The following is a 22,065-nucleotide window of genomic DNA, read 5'->3' on the forward strand; positions in this document are numbered from 1 at the left end:
TGTACAGAATAGATAAACAACAAGGTCCTACTATATAGCACAGGGAAGTATATTCAATAACTTGTAATAATGTATAATGAAAAAGTATATGAAAAAGAATATATATATATATATACACACACACACAGTATAACTGAATCACTTTGCTGTACACCAGAAACTATATTAAAAATTATAAATCAACTATATTTCAATGAAAAATTAAAAAAAAATAAAGTGACACCTCACTTATCTGGCAGATTTGAAGAATGAGGTTTTCCAGGTAAATGCATCTTTAAGATAATTCAAGCTTATAACTTCAAGGCCATGAAGTTAGAAAATTAAGTTCAACATTTTCATAAAAAGTTTTCTGAAATGAGTAATATTTTCTGTTACCTTCTTAGGTAAAGACCGTGAAACTGAAAAAAAAAAAAAAAAGACTGAACTGCAAATTCAAGTGCACATTCCTGCCCTTCCCCTTGACCCCTGGGGACTTCAAATGAATGTGATAGATTCTAGAAAGGACCTGATGTACATAAAGAGGTGAAGTTGAAAGCAGAAAATTTTGCTTATTTCTTGACAAACTGTCCTACTTTTACCTGTCTGCTAGTATGGCATAGAAGATACAGGATTCTACAATGGGAGAGGGGGTGATGCTATATTGACAAAGAAAAGGCAATGTAACCCACTGGGCAGGAGTAACACTTACAAAAATCAAAAGGCTGGTTTGTACAGTCATAGTTCATACCTGACCTTCCCTGCTTGATGGTGGCTTAGATCCAGTTATCCTGATCCTGAGACTAGCGGTCTTTTCATGAAAGCATCCGCAAACAAAAGAGACAGGGCTTGGAAGATAGCTAATACAGGATTTTAAAAGAATCACCCATGGGTCACACATCGTAGTGTTTTATGAATGACTTCTAAACTAGTCAGAGTGAGTGTCTATAATTTCACCCACAGGGTTGAAGCTTAGCTCTGCCCATTGCCCTGAGCTTTGCGTGATCTTAGGGAAAGAACGCATGTGACAGCCTTGCTATGGCCACCAACGGTGACCACAGAACTTCCCATATTATTCCAAGTGACAATGACCCTCAAATTAAAACCGGCCTTTATCTTATGGGTAAAATTAGTGACAAACGGACCCAAAGGTTTTTGAATTTTAACGATAATTGAAATGAAATTCTGTTAGCATAACTAGGCAAAACCAAAATAAAACAGGTGACTTCCAATGGCACAAAAATTAGATTTGCCTCAAACTTCTATGTAATATTGGACGTCAGACTGAACATGAAGAAAAGTCTACACTCAAATCCTTCGCCTTTTACCCACAGAGCCTTCAGCAGGTATCCTTTGATTACATAAAGCCTCAGAAAACACACTGACTACACACCCTGAAAAGAAAAAATATTTTGCTCAACAGAGAAATGAATCAAAATTCACCAACAGAGATGATTCTGAGACACACAGATGAGCCCATGAATAACATATAGAGTTGTCTAAAGAGTGTTTTAAACATAGCCACAAAACTAGTTTATAAATGTGAAAATTATATATAAATGTTTATTTATACATCTTTACATGTATATGTATATTTAAAAGTAATATACAAAATTATGGTGAGTAATTTAGGGAGTCAGAAAAGAATAAAGAAAAAATCCTTCGTAATTCTACCTATGAAAAAAAAATCCTAACACTTCAGTGTATTTCCTCCTGCTACATATATCATGTTGCAAGCTATACTATAAACACATTTTATTCTTACATTTAAAACTTAATAACACACCATATGATATCACTTATATGTGGAATCTAAAAAGATGACACAAATGAACTTATTTACGAAACAGAAACAGACTCACAGACATAGGAAACAAACTTACGGTTACCAGGGTGAAGACGGGGGGAGGGATAAACTGGGAGTTTGGGATTCGCAGATACTAACTTCTAGATATAAAATAAACAAGGTCCTACTGTATAGCACAGAGCACTATATTCGATATCTTGCTGTAATCTATAATGAAAAAGAATATATATATGTGTGTGTATAACTGAATCACCATACTGTACACCAGAGACTAACACAGCATTGTAAATCGACTATACTTTGATAAAAAACAAAACAAAACAAAAAACTTACTAATGGATAAAATCTAATAATTTCAAAAAACATGATTTTTTATATTTCTGCAGAATATTATATTCTACAGAAATCCTATAATTTCAAAAGATTTCCTTTGGGAGGGGCCTTTAGGTCATTTCTACTTTTTGGCGGCTATTATGTATAACATAGATATAAATGTCTTTTAATCTCTGCATTGGATAGAGTCTTGAACAAGAAATTAGTGGGTCAAAAGATATTACCTTGATAAAGCTCTTGATAAAAATTTCCAATTAATTTACACACCCACTCTCTGTGTATGAGAGTATGGTTCTCACTATGTCACCAAGAACAATGATCTTCCTTATAAGACTCCTTATTCTATTCTCTTTAGGCCCCCTGTTCTTTCATAGAAATTCAAATTGGGGCATTTTCCCTGGGTAAATGTGACTGGTCAGGGAGTCTAGGAGACGTGTTCTGTCTCGATACGTTATTTAAACTTTATCACATACTACCCAATATGTATTTTTGGCTTCACCCACGGCACTGTCAGATTCGGGAACCTGCAGGAACACGGTGTGGTCAGGGACCTGCTGGGTCACCCAAATGGAACCAAGAACATCGTTGTCAAAGACTAGAAACTACAGCAGTCTGGACTCCTGCCAGTGGTGCTGGGACTGGAGGACGGCGGGGAGCCCCAGAAATACCAATTCGTGTCTCAGGTAATGGGCCAGTACCCCCAACCCCAAGAAGACTGGGTGCTGGTGGGCTCAGCCAATGGGCAGCAGTGGCTGCAGTCCATCTTGGGGGAGGAGGACAGAAGTACATGGTGGGGTGTAAGGATAAAACCATCCTCTGCCTCAACTTCTCTCCCCTCCACCCGTGGTGGGTGAGTTTTGGGATGGATGACCTGGACTGCATCTACAGCATGCTCATGGCGACCAGCGTGTTCCAGGTACCTGAGATCTTCTCCATCATGTGCCGTGACATGTCCCCCAACAACTGCCTGGTGGTCACCAGGGTCCAGGGACTACTCCTCATGTACCAGATCATGTGCTGAGGGGCTTGCCACTGTCCTCCCAACTGGAGCTCTTTTTTTTCCCTAAGGGATGGGGGGAGGTGGTAGTGGTGGAGAGATGTGACGAGTGGGCTGAGTTTCTTTGGCATTCCAAGACTGAGCCAATGATCTTTGTCACTTGCAATAAAGCAACTGGGGGAAAAAATAAGCACACATACATATGTTTTACACATACATGCATATATACATATATATCTCTGTGTTAACACACATGTTAGCAGATGTCATGTCTCTGGGCTGTCAGTTATGGACCCTGCTGACTCTTTTGCCAAAGTTACTCAATCACCATAGCTTCCTATGTATATATATATTTTGTAATCAGGTAAGGAAGGTTCTACTTCGCACAGTCTCGTAAGTACCATCTTTGGCTATTGAGTTTGCAAGCAAATGTTTAATTTCCCACAATAAATTTTTATTATTTTGTAAGTGTGATGTCTACACATTGTTTACATGTGACAGGAGTGAGAAATGGGCGGCCTGGGAGTTAGGGGCACGGGCTGTCCTGGGAGCTGTGTTACCAGCTGGCCTGTTGCACGACCAAAAGTGGCCTCCACCAGTCAGATTACATCTGTTTGTGCCTCTACTCGTTAGACAATCCGGCACCAGGAACAGCTGAGAAGAACGATTTGAAAACAGCCTGCTTGATTGATGTGTCTGGAGTTATCTCTAAATCCAAATAAAATGTTAAGTGCGATCAAGAAATCATAAATCAGGCATGTCTCTCTCTTTGAGCCAGGAGAAAGACGGTCTTGCTAAAGTTTGTATGACACCTATTTGGGAGAGATCGGCCTATATTTTAAAAAGAGGATTTAAACTTGATTTGTTCTATACAATTAATTAGATCCCAGTTTTAATCTGATTGAGCTGTGAGGTAGAGCACAGGGCCGAGCATTTAAGTCATGGTGGTGGAAAATGCTGGAAGTAGGGTTTTCGACCAGGTAAGAAGAAAATAGCACCAACTAAGAACACAGAAGGTGGGTGATACCAAAGGATACACTGAGAGAGCAGCTCGGATCTAGGAGACGTGTGTGCAGGTAGCGAGACGCCGATCGGGACGGGCGTGAACATTACAGGGTAACTGCGCACCAACCAGGGGGACATCGCCTTGGGGGAGATCCCAGCACTGAACCTTCATGGGTTATGACAAGACATTGTCACATTTTTATGTTTGTGAAAACTCTAAAGGCCATGTGAGAGTACAAAGGTACCTCTTCATCAGGCAAGTATTTTTTTTTTTTTAATTTCTATCTGTTGTATAAGATATCACTAGTTAATACCAGCTTTGTTGAATTTAGGCTGAAAAGTAATTACTGGAAGAATCCTGTGAAGCTCAATGAATCAACAGGAAGCCTAGCAAATCAAACTTGAAAAATGGCTAAAAACCAAGGAAAGTAAGGCAGGAGGCATGATGTCAAAGCCAGGTCCCAGGAGCAGGTGGGCTCTGGTGATGTCTTGTCACCAGTACCTCTATTCTGGCCTCGGCTGCTGCCCTGTGCCATGTTGGTGGATGAATTCCCCAGTGCCATTGGCTTTTGCTGACTTACTTTAAAAGGCGACCTCGTGGTCAGGAGCATCTGATTGGTTGATCCTGCTCATGGGCCCACCTGGATTGGGAGGCAAGTGAAGAGAATCTGGAAACTTGGGCTTCACTGATGTAAGGCTGGGCCTTGACTCCTTAGCAAGACTCTGTTGAGAAAGGGAGAGGAGAAGGCCTGGGTGTTGGGCAGCAAACAAACAAATATACACACAAATATATCAACAATGGGTTTCTATATCTGAAATTTCAACATTTTGAACATTTGTTACTTAAATAATAAAAATCTGTTTTTGTGCTCTGCAATACTTTGTTTTTAAAAGTCTATTTCTTGGAGGGGGTGGAGGTATAGCTCCATGGCAGAGTCCATGCTTAGCATGCACAAGGTCCTGGGTTCCATCCCCAGTACCTCCATTAAAAAAAAAAAGTCTATTTCTTAAGGTCTGGTTTTTTTCCACTTTTGCTGAAAGACATGTTTTTTGTTTACTCATTCCTTTGATAAGGGCCTGGTATCTCTCTCCAGTAATAAAATGCTGACACCCACTGGGTTTCCCCAAACTTCACTTGGGTCTTCATAAGGAAGGCTGGTCTCCAGTTCTTGATCCAGTAGCCCACAATGAGTGCAGAGGGATCTGGGGCAATGGGCAGTCCTGGCAGGTAAATCTCACTTCTGGAGAATTTCTTAACTGGCTCTCAAAACTTACACGCCAGATATGACATTGAGAATGGCTGGAACTCTTTCCTGGTGCAGCATAAGCCAGGGAAATCTGACGTAAATGTGCCACCTACAGAAGACCATTCGCTACCTCCACCCACTCCCATTTTAACCCTCTGAGCAGTCAGTGGCCTAGGCTTTGACAAAAGTTTTCCAGTATCACCACTGCCCACAGCCAGTGACTTGATACAGCCATTTAGGGCTCAGACCCCCCAGGCCAGCTACTCTTGAATACTCTTCCCCCAAGGCACCAACACCAGTGGAGGCTGGTGAGAAGCAGGTGTTGAAGGCCCTCGAGGAGGAGGGTTTTCCTACGATCTGATGGTGCGTTTCCAACTCAAGCCCTGACCATACAAACTAACAGGTATTTATGGTGTTCAGAATTTCTTCTTAAGTTTTGAAAGCCTCTAATTCCCAAGGCAGGTGACTTGCAAGTCAATCCTGGTTCACCTTCTTTAAGCAGATCCCACGTGCCCTGTAATGAACGGAAATTCTAGCGTGGGGATGGCGCCCTTCCCTGGCTTCCCCTGTGAATGGAGCTGCTTCTCCATGTCTTGGCTGATTTCACGAGCTCCCAGGAAGGGACGTGTTAGACACCTGTCGTCAAGCAGTTACCTTCCCGCAGATGGCAGCGTGACCTGCGTTAGTTCTTTTAATATTTTGCTCCACCTGTTCCTTTGAATTCTTGTCTCATTTCTTTCTTTTGGCATTCATAAAAAGGTCTGAGGCAAAAACGAATTAGGCAAGAAAAGACATAGCCTGTTTCTCTCATACTCCCGCATCTTGGAGATGTCGTTTCCTTTCATCTCTGCTCCTGTCCCCGCTCTCACATCTGTCTCATTAACAACTGCTGGGCTCAAACCGTCTCCTCTCTGGGGAGTTGCCTCAGACTGGGCTCACCATTGCGGGACCCCCATCAATCCCCAGAGCTCTCCCCCAGAGTGCTCTAAACACGCCTCTTGTCACATTTACTGCACTCAGTCATCACTGCTGACGCACCCACCCATCCCCCAGCCAGACACTTAACTCCCTGATAGAGCTACCCATCACTGGATCCCCACGGTCAAGTTAGGTTAGTTAAATGAATGAACCAATCTGGGAAAGAGAGGGAAAAGATAAGAAGAAAAATTGTCTAAGAACCTCTAGATGGCTCCTTCACTGGTAAACATTTAAGATCTCTCATGCTTTGTTCAACCAATTTGGGAAGACAAATGTGAAGAAAGAAAGAAAGAAAGAAAGAGCTGGATGATTGAGCAGATAAACATTCTAGTTCATTCTCTGTTAAAGGCATAGCTCACGTGTCAGAGGCTAACTTATGGTAAATAATTACTAATAGCAAATGAGTATATAAACATAGCTTTTGACAATAGTTTCTATATAATTCCCACTTCTTATAATAAAGGCACTATTCTGCACTAGGAGAAAAACGAATTGTTGACTGCGAAATAGTTACCCATCAGCCTCACCACTGCTAAACAATATACAATCTTGTCTTTTATGGCTCCCAGCTGCACCCTGCCTGGAAGATACTTTAGACATGAGCCAACTTTTTACGTCGAACAAATGCCCAGTAAAAGACACTTCGAATTCCAGTTGGACTGAACTTGCCCCTGCTCCAGAGGGCACGTAAATGAATAAATACGTCGTGCACACACATATGCACGCACGCAATCCTCAGAGCAGCTGTGTTATATTAGAAGTTGGAGGCCTTTTGTTAGTTCAGATGTTTTAGGTCTGTAAAAGCACTCCGGAGAAGAAATAAATATTATGAGTAAGTCTCGTTTCCAGGCTTGTAGTGGGGAAACACTCACTACCACAGTTTACTACAGCTTTATACTTAAACAATCTCATAAAAGAATATCAGGATTACTCACCCAGCACATGACTACTAAGACAAGACGGTATTTGTTTTATTCCCTAAATATTCAAAACATGATTTCATTCAGACTGTTTCCCAGATGGACTTTCTTTTCAGCAAAACTAATCAGAATAGTCGTGGATCATGTACTCGCTAAATGTCTTCTTCTTTTTCTTAAAGCATTCATCTTTCTTTTACTTTACCAAATACTGACTAGCAATACGGCTTCGCAATGAGAGAGAGAGAAGAGATATACGTCTGAATCGTTAAAGGAAAGGCAGGAAGCTGGGCAGGAACTCAACGTGGAATGCAGATCATTCCATTTGGGGATTTGGTCTTTTGCTTTGAAGACTCAGGGTCTGAGGCTGACAAATTTGGTAACAAGAAGAGAGTGTACTGAAGATTGATATAAATGTGGATTTATTAATTCACAAGGAGAAAGGACTCTCAAAATAACCAGAACACTCTGAGTCTGTATCAGTGCATTCTCTTCTGACTGTTAAACCCTACGTGAAGCCAAATTATGCTAAGATCGTTTACTGAACATAAAGTCAGAACAAGGGGACAGGCAGAATTGATTTTCAATGGCACTGAGAGTCTGATATCTCCATCTCCGTATGAGCCCTTGTTAAAGGGATTAGAAACACTTTGCCATGCTCCTCCCAAAGCCCGGGACATTCTTTCCCCATTCTTCACTAATTTTTACTAATCCATCTAATCTTAGCTTAATTATCACTTTCTTAGAGAGACCTTTTTAGGTCTTCTTATTTAAGAAAGGCCCCCACTGTACACTCCAGAGCACTCCGTCATTTCCCTTTATAGCACTTAGCTCAGTTTGCTCTTAGATACTTATTTGTTGATCTAAGTCCTGTCTCCCTGTAGACTGTAAGCTCCGGGAGAGCAGGCACCATGTCTGTCTGGAGTCCCACTGGATTCTCCGTTACCAACCGTGGTGCCTGGCACATCTGCAAGCATTCAGTACATATTTGTTAAATGAATACATGACTGTTGATCCAGAAGCTGCCCGGAGGAGTGGCTAAGAGCACAGGTGTTGGATTCAGGCTCCCTGGATTGAAATCCAGGCTCTGCCTCTTCATAACTATGTGAGCTTGAGCAAATTACAAACTAAGACCCCTTATCTGTAAAATGAGGACAGGGATAGTGGCTGCCTCACAGCATTCTAATAAGGATTAAATTGGTTAATCGATGTAAAATACTTGGAACAGTGACTGGCACAGAGGACATACTCAAGCAGAGTTAGCTCTTAACAGTTTCTTGCAGAGAATAACCCAATGAAAAATTGAAAGCCTGACTGCTGAAACTCAATTTCTGTGGGACATTACTGGGATGGGTACAATCAATATGTGTCTCTGAAGATACTTATGTTTCCATGGTTTAGTAGGCCGTCTTTTTTTTTAATTAAAAAAGCCTTTAATTAAATATATGACTATATTAAAACAGGTCATACACAAGGCTTCCAGCCTAGAATCCACTTTATCTTCTTTTCACAATGTTTTGTGTCTATGTACTGATCCACTGTGCATGGGTGTCAGAGCTTAACTGTAACGGCAGCTGTATCATCTTTACTTCTGAGTTCTTGGGAGGGCCACCTCTGGAACAACGAATTATGAACAATATTCAAGGTGGAAATTTTATAAAATTTAGAAAGGAAAGAAGAAGAAATAATAAATACACATAATTCTGTAACAATAGAGGTAAACATTGTTCTATTCATTTGCTTTGTTTTAAAGGCTTTATGGATTAACACTATGGGGCAAAGCACCATATTTAATAATTATATATTATAATATTGTAAGGTGAAACTTACCATGGTTGTCAGAATCTCACACAGTTATGTGTGAGAACGCATTGCTAAAACAACTAAAGTGAGGGCATCTACCTTTTCACCCCCATCCTCTATACGTTAAGTGTGGCTTTTGATCCTTAGCTGTAGGTGCTATTCAAAGAGACTATTTTCATACACAATGGAGCATTTTTTTTTACTTGAAATTAAGATGCATTAATTTTGTTTATTAAAACCTACCCCTTTCTTGAGTTCATTTTGGTCCATTTTGGTATTAAAAGTCCATTTTGGTATTAAACCCCAAATCAGGCCCTTCTGACATGTCTTTCTACATTTGAGCTTTAATTTGTTCATCTTCTCCCTGTTTGTAATCTCCATTTTCTCATACCCTCACCTAGGAATTCTGCTTTAGTCCTTAAGATTTTAACCTGTGTCTACACGAATATCCCACAGACTAACTCAGTGCACTGAATCTCAGCATTGGACCGAACTCAAAAATCTTGCTTACTGAATCATCTTCTTAAAAGAAGCAAAACAAAACAGAATTACAATAAAATATTAATAAAAGAAATTGAAGAAGACAAATGAATGGAAAGACAGCTCACATTCATGGATCGGAAAAATTACTATTGATAAAATGTTCATACTACCCAAAGCAAGCTACAGATTCAATGCAATCTCTATCAAAATTCCCATGGCATTTTTCACAGAAACAGAAAGAGCAATCATAAAACTCACATGCGACAACAAAAGAGCTAAACAGCTAAAGCAATCTCAAGTGAGAAGAGTAAAGCTGGAGGCATCACACTTTCTGTTTTCAAATTACATTACAAATCTATAGTCATCAAAATAGTATGGTATTGGGATAAAAACAGACACAGAGATCAACAGCACAGAATAGAGAGACAAGAAATAAATCCAGACACATGTTAACTATAATTTTCAACAAAAGAGAAAAGAATACACAATGGAGGAAGAATGGTTTCTTCAATAAATGGTGTTGGGAAAACTGGATATTCCCATGTGAAAGAATGAAATTAGACATGTGTCTTACAATATACACAAAAATCAACCCCAAATGGAGGAAGACATAAATGCGCTACCTAAAATTGTAAAACTCCTAAAAGAAAACACAGGAGAAAATCTCCTTGACATCAGTCTTGACAATGACTTTTTGGCTTTGATATCAAAAGCAAAGGCAATAAAAGCAAAAATAAACAAGTGGGACTACATGAAACTAAAAAGCTTCTGCACAGCAAAGGAAAACAATAAAATGAGAGGCAATTGACTGAATGGGAAAAAAATATTTGCAAATCATATATCTGATGAGGGGTTAGTATCCAAAATATGTAAGGAACTCACATTCAGTAAAAACAACCAAATAAACAAATTAAAAAATGGACAGAGGAACTGAATAGACATTTTTCCAAAGAAGGTATACAAACGGTTAATAGGTACATGAAAAAGAGCTCAGCATCACTAATCATCAGGAAAATGCAAATCAAAACCACAATCAGATATCACCTCACACCTAATAAAATGGCTATCATCACAAAAAGAAGAAGAAAACCCAAACGATGGCAAGTGTTGATGAGGTTATGGAGAAAAGAGAACCCTTTACAAAACTGTTGGTAAGAATGTAAATTGGTGTAACAACTATGGAGGTTTCTTAAAATATTCAAAAAATTCTATTAAAAAATAGAGCCACCATACGATACAGCAATCCCACTTCCGGGTATCTGTTTAAAAGAAATGAAACCACAATCTCAAAGAGATATCTGCACTCCCATGTTCACTGCAGCATTATTCACAATAGCCAAGATATGGAAACACCCTAAGCGTCCATCAAGAGATGAAGAGATAAAGGAAATGTCATACATACATACAATGGAACATCATTCAGCCTTAAAACAGAAGGAAATACAGCCATTTTTGACAACTTGGATGAACCTGGAGGACATTATGGTAAGCAAAACCAGTCAGACAGAGAAAGACAAATACTGTTTTTGTAGGGGTGGAAAAACATGGAGAGGTTGATAAAACAGTTGTAAAAGGAGTAAGTTCTGAGGATCTAATGCACAGCATGATGACCACAGTTAACAATGCTATATTGTACACTTGAAATTGTCTAAGAGAGGAAGTCTTAAGATTTCTCACCAAAAGAAAAAGAAAAAAAAAAAGGGAACTATGTGAGGTGATGGATATGTTAATTAACTTGGTAGTAGAAATCATTTCACAGTGTATACATATATCAAATCACCATATCATATACTTTAAATATGTCAGAATTTTATTTGTCAATTATACCTCAATCAAGCTGGAAAAAACCTACAATTTTTCCACTTGAATTATCAGTTACAAAGAGGTGTGTTAAAATCTTCCACAATGGTTGGAATGGTTCTGCAATGACTATGATTTGACAATTTCTTATAATAATTCCATAAATTTTTGCTGTGTATATCTATATAATTTATATGTATGCTATATATATACATTAGATGCATGAAGCTACAGTATATGATAGTGGGTGAATAGATAGACATTAATGAAACACAATGTACAAATATAAAGCATCTTTACTGTTACCCTCCCATTCATGAGATCCTAGGAGACCTTAGTAATCAGTCATGGCACTCCATTCTAATCCTAAAGTTGTTCTGGAGTATGTTTATCATAGTGCAATCATCTTACTCATCCCTCAAGGTAATTCCTTTTTGCTTTTTCTTTTCCCTACCATTTTATTATTCTCAATAATTGAATATTTTAAAAATGAGATCTCAGGTCAATGGGATGAATAAGAGATTACCTTTTAAGAAATGGAGATTATTATTATTCAATTTAATTCATTGAATTATTAATTTTAATTTAATAAGTGATTATTATTTAACCAGTGGGTTATTTACTAGATTACTTAATACTTGTTATTTTAAAAAATAACATCAGAGTTTCACTTTATGTCATATACTAATAATTCTGAATTGATTGAAAATTTTAATATAAAAATAATAAACACCTAGTTGGTCTAGAAGAGAACATAGGTGATTATTATCTTTTCTTGGGATCCAGAGAGCTTTTATGAACATAAAAATAGGGGCTTTGTAGAAGGCACATAGAAAAAAGTGATAGATTATGTTTTATAAAAATTAAAATCTTTTTTTTTCAGTCATAAAAAGCAAACTGGATAAATGAGGAACAGGCTGACAATGTATGTAATACTTTCAGTTCTTAATATATAAAGATCCGATAAATTAATAAAAAGACAAACATCTTGGGGGAAAAAAAGACTAAGAATAAGCTCACATAATTTGTAATAGAAGCATTAATGGCCAAAACACATATTGCAAAAGGTTACTTTTCACCCATAAAATAACACAAGATACCTATTTTACCCATCAAATTATCATAGATAGAAGGCCAAAGACCATATTTCACTTATATGTGGAATCTAAAAAATGAATGAACAAACTTTACAAAACAGAAACAGAGTCATAGATATAGAGAACAAACAGGTGGTTGCCAGAGGGGAGGGGAGTGGGGGGATGAGAGAAATAGGTGAGGGAGATTAAGGGGTACAAACTTCCAGTTTCAAAGTGAGTCATGGGTATGAAATATACAGTGTGGGGAATACAGTCAATAATGATGTAATATCTTTGTATGGTCCAGACAGATAGCTACTAGACTTAGCTTGGTGATCATCTTGTAATGTATAGAAACACTAAATCACTGTGTTGTGCACCAGGAACTAACGTAGTGTTGTAGGTCAATTATTCTTCAAAAACAAGCCAACAAATGTATAGAAGAGATGAGATTTGTGGTTACCAGAGGTAGGGGAGTGGGAAGAGGGGGAACTGGATATAGGTGATCAAAAGGTATAAACTTCCAGTTATTAACAGTTAGGTGCTAGGGATGTAATGTACAGCATGATTAATGTCATTAACACTGCTATATGTTGCATATGAAAGTTGTTAGAAGAGTAAATCCTAAAAGTTCTCATCATTAGGAACAAAATTTTCCTTTTATTTTGTACCTATATGAGATGATGAATGATTATTGTGGTAATCATTTCATGATGTACGAGTCAAATCATTACACTGTACACCTTAAACTTACAAAGTGTATGTTTACTATATCTCAATATAACTGGAAGAAAAACATTATCATAGATAATTCGAAAATGATGTCACCATAGAGCGAAAATTGGTGACATTGGTAAAAAAAAATATCTGGAAGGAAATTTGGAAACATGTATCAAGGGCTTCATATATATTCACACACTTTGACTCAGTAATTCTATTTCTATATTTATCTGAAGGCCAGAGGATCATATGAGCGAGAATGGATGAGATACTGACATTTTATTTTGAAGCTTAGAAATTGGAAATCACTAAAATGGGTGAATGATTGCACAGTTAATAGTATATCTGCATATTAAAACAAAATGTGTAACAATCAATGTTGGAAGAAATGTACACAAAACAATGTGCAGTGTTCTTCAAACTTCAACATATATCTCCTCCGTATGTAACATGTAAGAAGTTGAGCAATAAATACACAAACATGGTAGTAATGTTTGTTTGCTAAGTCTAGGGACTACTATTAAATGACTGACTAGTGTTTTTATTCTTCTCAATGTTTTGTGTTGTTTTCTCTCCCTCTCCCTCCTCCTCCCCCTCCCCTTCCCCCTTCCTTTTTTACTACAGATGGCTAAAAACAGAGAGATGTTTAAAAGGAAAATGCCAGCAAACAAAGAGTGCCTAAAAGTCACATCAGATTACAGCAGTCTTCAAATATTTCCGAATCCAGAGAAGTACAACCAACGGTTTCATTAGACTATTGACAAAGAATCATCTCAAAAATCTTACTTCACTCCCAAAGCTAGACAACCACAGAACATGTCTTTTTGAGAATGCATGGTAATAATTCATAAAGTCCTATGTGAACTGCCTCTCAGAATCTCCAGAACGTTCTCTCGTCTGCACGGTTCAGGCTGGCCCTTGCCCTGGGCTAACCAAAAGCAACCTCGCGTCTGGTCTGCAGGCCACACGCAGCCAGGCTTTGAGAAAGGGCCAGAGGCATGGTTGGTCTGCCTACTGTAATCCTGGTGATTACCAGGACATTACAAAAATAAGACTTATCTCTGGGTTTATATTTTTATTAAATTGAACCTCCTGAGAGTGTCAGAGTTATGCATAAACCACATTTATTAATCCTTGCATCAGCTCATAGAGATCACTGCAAAAACAGAACCCGGAATAAATTGACTGCATCATACTGATTCACTGTGCAGCATAATTTTCCGAGGGTTGTTTTGTGCCACTGAGCTGTTGAGGGGGCTAAAAGAAGGCGTCTCTTTCCCTGAGGTGGGATGTTTTTCACAACTGGAAAATTCCTTTCTAGGGCAACTTGGACACACTTCCTGAGTCTTGATTTATCCAGCACATCACTGTAAGGGTACTGCGCTATTTATAGCAAACACGAGAAGATGTATCTAGCACCTGGTCAAAGTCATTTAAAATGGTTGAATTCAACCATACAAAGAAGTATTTTCATAATCTGTACGTGCAACTGGCAATTACTGCAAGACAAAAAGCCGGGAGGGCTGACAATTCTTTTTCTGCTCTTTTAGTCACCTGGCAGAAATGAGGACTGTAATTTGGGAAGGCAAACGGCAAAGCTGTTTTAAATATGGCATCAACCATACAACTGTATTAGGCTTTTGTTTTCTGACCTGAGGATTTCACAAATCAAGGTGAATCAAATTGAAATGTAATAAACATGGAGATCTCTTAAGAACTCCTGATGTGAAGAGTTGTCTGCAATGTTGGCCCTTAAATCTGCAAGTCTGAAATGTTCCTGACAAGGCCCCCAGCAACCACCAAGTGGCCAAATCAGATGGACACTTTCCATCCTGAAACCCCCTCACCCTCTTAGCAGCATTTGACCAAGTCAACCACTCCGTCCTTCTTGAGGAACTTTCTTCTTCCCACAGGAATCCACACACCTGGATTTCCAGCTTCTCCAGCAATTGTTTCTTCCTCCCTTCTGCCTTGTGAACATGCTCTTCTCCTCAATACAGCCTCTAAAAGTTGGCTTTCCTAAGAGCTCAGGTCTGGGGCCTCAGCTTCACTCCACCTGTCCCTGCCCATTATTAAACATTCTGCTGCTACATTCTTAAACATCACCAACAGGCTAAAAACGCCCAAGTTGATACTGAAGCCCAAATCTCTGTTCAGAGTTTCAGCCCTAAATCCAACCTGTTAGCAGACATTTTTATTTGGATGTCACCTAGTTTGACGTCTCAAACTTCACATCCAAACCCAAAACTGAGATTAAGAACATTTTCCTTCTTAAGCTGTTTTTGGTTTTTCTTAATCCAGTCTTCAGCATCTTAGTCAAGGCCACCACATCCATCCAGATATTCAGTCTAAAACCCTGGACATCACTTTTGCTCCTCCTTCTGCCTCACCAAGTCCTGTTGGTCTAACACCCCAGATGAAGGAGCAGTCTTTTTATAACCTAGTATCGGAAGTGAAGTACCATCACTTCTGCTGTGTTTTATTCATTAGAAGTGAGTCACTGAATCCAGACCACATTCAAGGAAAGAGGATTACAAAAGGGCATTCCACATTTAGGGGCTACCTTAGAGGCGGCCTAAACACTCCACCACTGTTCAGGCAGGCTTGGTGAGGCTCGCTCTGACCCTCAGCAGCACTCCGAGCCCTGCCAAGAACGTCTCTCCTTACGCTGCCACATGGCCGAGTGGAAGCAGTTGTCCATGTTTCTTTTGGATTCCAGTGCCTGGCATGAGGCCTCACAATGACCTGCTGAACTGAACTGCATTGTCTTCTAAGCCAGGCTCAGAATATGTAAATAGTGCTGATGGTTGGAACCTAATTGAGAAATCGAGCTTATAAAAATGGGATGTTTCCTTTGGAGGTGAACTAGTTCAGTGTTCCCCAGTCTTTTCCACAGTGCCCTGAAAATAGATCTAATGTTTTTGAGGAATATGTGGTAGAAATCTGGAACGATCTAGTTGTTATGATGAAGGGGCAGGAAGGAGACAGGCAGTGAGAAATACGGACAACTCTGGCATCCTGGTAGAGGTTTAGATGATGGTTTCCAGTCTTCTCTGTGTCCTTCACACTACAGGTACCACTTTTAGGATAAGAGGAACCGAGGAAGGGCATTTGCTTACCACTACCCTCAGGTTCTCAAACGATAAAGGCCAGGGAGTGCCCAAATCTAATTCACTCTTCTCTTGGACACAGAATACGCCCAGAATTCCTGCTTGCCATTTTTTTTCCCCCAGTGATCCGGGTAAACATCACAGATCACCTTTCTCCCCTACCAAAAGCATAGACTGCAAGTATCCAGTACTATGACTCCAGTCATGCCTTCTCTCCAGTGTTGAGCATGCCTTCAAACGATCATTCCCTCAAGCTGCAAAATTCAATTCTGCACAACCTAACACTCCCAATGCTACTCTGGAGGAAAGGAAAGAGATAAGACCTAACAAAGGAAGCCCAGGAAATCCCTTTTAATGCTTTGTTCGCCTATCCAAAGAAACCCCCGCCAAGGCCTAAAATTCCTAGGGAGAAAGGACGATACAGTTTCATTCATTCACCTTTTCATCATAAAATAGCTGCCAGTGGTACAGTGTATCAGGAACTCTGCTAGGCACAGGAGCCACACAGATAAAAGATACCTTCCATAAGGTGTGTCAGCCTTCCATAAGATCACGTTCACGAGCAGGGAAGAGTTCTGTTGTACCGTGTCTTGTGATACCGAGAGAGGGGAGCACAGGGTGGGAGCCCTGATGAGATTGGAGAAGAAGGCATCCTACCTGGGCTGAGGCAACTAGCCCAGGCTTCCTGGGGAGCTAAGAACCAGGTGGACTCTAAAAGGACAAGCTGGGATTGGCTAAAAAAGAAGCAGGAGAGTAACATTTCAGTAGAAAGGAAGCCATGTTAAAAGGTATAGAGGCCAAAAAGAATATGGTGATTTCAAGGCACTACAGTTATTCCTCAAACCAAGAGTGAGGACGGAAAGATGAGAGAAGGGGGAGGAGAGGTGAACAGAGGTTCGCCGTGCTAAGGAGCGTGCCCTTTATCCCCACAAACTGTGGGAAGTCATTAGACATCCTAGGCAGAACAGTGTGGCCAAATTTATATACTAAAAGGAACTTCGACATCAGTGGAGAGAAATGACTGGCAGGCAGGCCCACTGGGGGGCTGCTGTAGTGAACAGTCAATAAATTCCAGAGGGCTTCAAGTAAGGCAGTGAGGGCAGTGACAGAGCGACAAATTAGAATGTAAGCCTGATAAGACTGACATTAAATTTAAGGTGAAGGGAAAAGGAGAGTGTCGGGGATGATTCACAGCTTAGTGACTTGGGAAGCTCCATAGGAGATGCTGATACTTGACTGAAACAGGAGATAAAGGAATTTCCACATTTCAGAGAAGAGGAGTTTAGTATTGGACACACCGATGTTGTACAGACTTAGGATCAATTTCCTCTGTTAGGATCTTGGATTCATTTAAATTAAGAAGAACTTTTGGTCCGTAGAAATTTAGACTCCAGGTGTTCAGAGCTTTGGGGGAAAGTTTTGAATCAGATTCGATCAGCTCTGAAATCATCATACTTTCCCAAGCTGCTTCTCACAACTCCCCAGAATAACTTCCCACTACCGTATGGGGATTGGGGCATAAGAGGAACAAATGGCGGAGATTGTCTTATTTAAAGATACAGCTAGATTCCACATATGAGCGATCTCATATGGTATTTTTCTTTCTCTTTCTGGCTTACTTCACTTAGAATGACATTCTCCAGGAGCATCCATGTTGCTGCAAATGGTGTTATGTTGTCGGTTTTTATGGCTGAGTAGTACTCCATTGTATAAATATGCCACATCTTCTTTATCCAGTCATCTGTTGATGGGCATTTAGGCTGTTTCCATGTTTGGCTATTGTACATAGTGCTGCTATGAACATTGGGGTGCAGGTGTCATTTTGAAGTAGGGTTCCTTCTGGATATATGACCAGGAGTGGGATTCCCGGGTCATACGGTAAATCTATTCCTAGTCTTTTGAGGAATCTCCAAAAAACAAAGCATAAATACAAAACAGAAATAGACTCACAGACATAGAATACAAACTTGTGGTTGCCAAGGGGGTGGAGGGTGGGAAGGGATAGACTGGGATTTCAAAATTGTAGAATAGATAAATAAGATTATACTGTATAGCACAGGGAAATATACACAAGATCTTATGGTAGCTCACAGAGAAAAAAATGTGACAATGAATATATATATGTTCATGTGTAACTGAAAAATTGTGCTCTACACTGGAATTTGACACAACATTGTAAAATGATTATAAATCAAAAATGTTTAAAAAAATTAAAAAAAAATAATGATACAGCTAGCTGTCGGTGGGGAGGGTAGAGCTCAGTGGTAGAGCTCATGCTTACTATGCACGAGGTCCTGTGTTCAATCCCTAGTTCTCTGTTTAAAAAAAATTAAATAAACTTAAATTACCTCCCCCAACAAAAAGAAGCTTATAAAATGAAGTGGAAATTTTAAAAAATAAATGTGTTAACAAAAAAGGAAAGAAAAGCGAGGTGTGAAGGATTAGCTCTTTGTCTGCTACTAACTTACCCTAAGGAAACTTCAGCATTGAAAGCCATGCTTTCCAGGTCAGTTTAGAGCCACATCAACTTGGAAAAGTTCTGAATTTATGTCCCACTCTTACTTATTAAACACATTCCACACGCCCATCACTATTCTCAAATACTTGCTTTCTTAGAACTCACCAATAAGAGGAAACACATATTCTCCAAGTTTCACCTTCATTTAATAGAGTTTGGAACTAGGTCTAGTTTCTCGAGATATGTTGGTTTCCAGAAATGTTTTAGCTCAATGAGAACAGTAGAAAGCCATTGTGGAGATGTGACTTATAAATGACATCTTTTCTTAAAGAATCCCTTGAGCCAAGTTGGGGAGACACAGCAAAGTTTGAAGGTTTCCTGTCCTCTCTGATCTCATTGTTAATTCTTGTTGAATATTAAACATTTTTAAGATTAAAAGAGTATATCTCTCTTGTCGTAGCTCACAGCAAAAAAAAAATGTGACAGTGAATATATGTATGTTCATGTGTAACTGAAAAATTGTGCTCTACACTGGAATTTGACACAACGTTGTAAAATGACTATTATTCAATAAAAATGTTAAATAAAATAAGTGAAATTAAAAAATGCATATCTCAACTGTTGAGTTTCAGTTGCTGTGGGACAACAATGTAGGTAACCAGATATTCAGGTGTTTCCAAAAGAGAGATTTAATCCAAAGATACAGGTATAGGAGTCACACACATATATAGATGTTGCCTAATGCTATAAAATGGTCAAAACCACTCTTAGAATAGGTGTGCAAGAGGAGTGCCAAGGACTGAACATTGGAGAAAATCAATATTTAAATTCTACATGGGAAAGAAAGGGTTTTCCAAAGGAGGCAACAAAAAATAACAAGAAAAACAAGAAAAGACATTATGCAGAAAAGCCAAGTGAAAAAGAGCTTCAAGTGAAAAGAGCCGGCCAATACTGTCAAATGCTGAGGAAAATTCAGGTAAGATACATACTGAGATATTAGCTTAGCAAGTGGTTTTTTTGTTTTTTGTTTTTTTGATATTTGCCTTTTTGCATATGCTTTCCATAGATTTTAAAACTTTACGTAGTCAAATGTATTCATCCTTACATGACTTCCAGGTTTTGTATCATATGAAGGACTTTTTCCACAAGAATGTATACATATATACATTTTTTCATGTATTCTTCTAGTACTTTTGATTGTTTCGAAATTTTACTTTGGTATAATATATGAGGTCCATATACAATTAAGTTTTTTTTTAGATGGCTACCCAGTTTACATAATAAGTTGTTTTCCCCTTCATCTATCTACGTATAGTCCAGTATCACACTAATTATTAAAGCTTTACAGTATCTTTTAACATTTGGTAGGCAAATTACCCTTTATTACTCTATTTTTTTAAAATGATTTTCCCTGATCATTTTTGCTTTTTCAGTTTCCATATACGCGTCCTAAAATTGGTTCTCCTAGTTCTAAAAATACTATTGGAACTTAATTGGGCTTACCTTTAGCCTAGAGACCACAGTATCTCAGGGAGCAACAGTTCCGCTAAAACCTCAGCTTGCTGTTTTTCTTCTTCACAAACTAAACGAGGAATAAATGAAATGCTATTACAGCTAGCTCTCCTTTAGCGTCTGATCTCTGGCTCTGAGAAAGATTGCCGGAACTAAGGGTACGTGCATAGATAGGAGTGATGTAAAATTGAGGTCCCAGTGGAGGGGGAAATGCACTCTTCTATACGCTAAGAAGAAAACAAACCCCCAAACCTCTTCATCGCTTGTATACTCACCTGATATCGTGGGTGTTAATGTTACTTGACTGAGGTGCAGCAAGCCGGACCCTGAGATGGGGAAGTTTGCAGCAGCAAAAAGGTTTATTCACGAGGCAGCCAAACGAGGAGGCCGGTAAACAAATCTGAAATCCACCTCCGCACAGTTGCGGTGCTCAAGAAATTTATGGGATAAAGCTGGGGCCTGGGAAACGTGGGGAATATGGGGAAAGAGATTGGAGATTGAAAAAAACAAACAAACAAACAAACAGACAAACAAACCTGAGGCCCCGGAAGTTCTGCGCAGGCACAGAGCGGACACTCACGCATGCCCCGTTGGAGCGTCAGTGGTCCCAACCAGCCTTAACCGGCTCAAGCTCAAATTGGATACAGCTGACTCCAAGTTTCCCAAAGAAACAACTTGGACCAACATCTTATTGTTTAGGCTAAGTGACACTTGGAAGAAATTCAGTTTTATAAAAACAATTAAAACAAACTTTATCAGCGAAGACAGGTTACAGTTTTCTATTTATTGGTAACTAACTGATGACTACCCTGGAATTCACTAGTACACAAGACAGGTAGATGGCCAAGAAGTTCATAGTCCATACTGATGACAGTAGGCTAAGTAAATCAAATCCAGTGATCAAGTCCCCCATTCATAATCCTGTCAGTGGCAAAAGCAATGGGTGAACACAAGAGATAAAGATTCAGTGGAGAAACTCAGGTTTTTAGGGTCAATAGTTCCTAACACTATCACCTCCTACTCTTGCAGGGAAGTCACTAATCTCCCACGTCTCCGCAGACAAATAGAGAGGATGAGGTTAAGTTTGAAGGAAGGAAGTATTGACGATTTATTTATTTGTTTATTTATTTTTACTAGGTACCAGGAAGTGGAAGGAGAGCGGTCACTTGGATGAAAACCCTGCATGAATTGTCTGGTCTCCTGGAAGTTCAGGAATACTTAAGCTGCGCCTGCTAAGGAAGTTACTTTTGGCCCCAGAGAGGAGGAGGCATATACTCACTGGCCTCCTAGGTGAATGAGGCTCAGTCCCACCAGAACTCTGGCTGATCTCATCAGTAGTTATGTGTACACATTGGGTCACCATCTAAGCCAGGCTGCTCGCCGTGATTATTCGCACCAATTTGTACAGAAGCCTGGATGACTCATCTACATGTGGCAGATCGTGTCCAGTGTGATGCTGGGATAGGATTTGCCATCCCCATCCTTCTTCCAGTGTCACTAGATAACCACATTTGCTGTTTCCCTGATCTCTCAGTTTATATTCATCAGAGAAGATAAAATCACCGCGTACCTTGACTAGTTTAAACTCTAAGCTTGATTGGCCATTAAAACACCCACCAATCAGATGGCGTGTATGCTGTGTCTGCATTGTAGATGAAGTGGTTTGGCAGTGGGGAAGAATCATACTCAAAAGTCCGACAGATCTGCGTGAGAATAATGCCTCCATCATTTACCAGCCACAAAACTTGGAACACATTTTTTAACCTTTCAGAGTTTTAGTTTTCTTATCTGAAAAATAGACATTTCTTGTTGCAATCAACAGAGAATGACTGTGGTTAACTTG

General features: G+C 39.4%; 1 long non-coding RNA gene across 1 annotated transcript; it reads right to left on the bottom strand.

Annotated features, from left to right (window-relative positions):
- Positions 1-1,603: 1,603 nt before the first annotated feature.
- Positions 1,604-21,071, bottom strand: LOC141577373 (uncharacterized). Its single transcript, XR_012506252.1, has 3 exons — positions 20,498-21,071; positions 20,214-20,292; positions 1,604-4,841 (listed from the first exon to the last, which is right to left on the bottom strand). It is a non-coding gene; the product is annotated as an uncharacterized LOC141577373 (long non-coding RNA).
- Positions 21,072-22,065: the final 994 nt, after the last annotated feature.

This window comes from Camelus bactrianus, chromosome 4 (assembly GCF_048773025.1).
Source record: "Camelus bactrianus isolate YW-2024 breed Bactrian camel chromosome 4, ASM4877302v1, whole genome shotgun sequence".
In the NCBI taxonomy this organism is placed as follows: Eukaryota; Metazoa; Chordata; class Mammalia; order Artiodactyla; family Camelidae; genus Camelus; species Camelus bactrianus.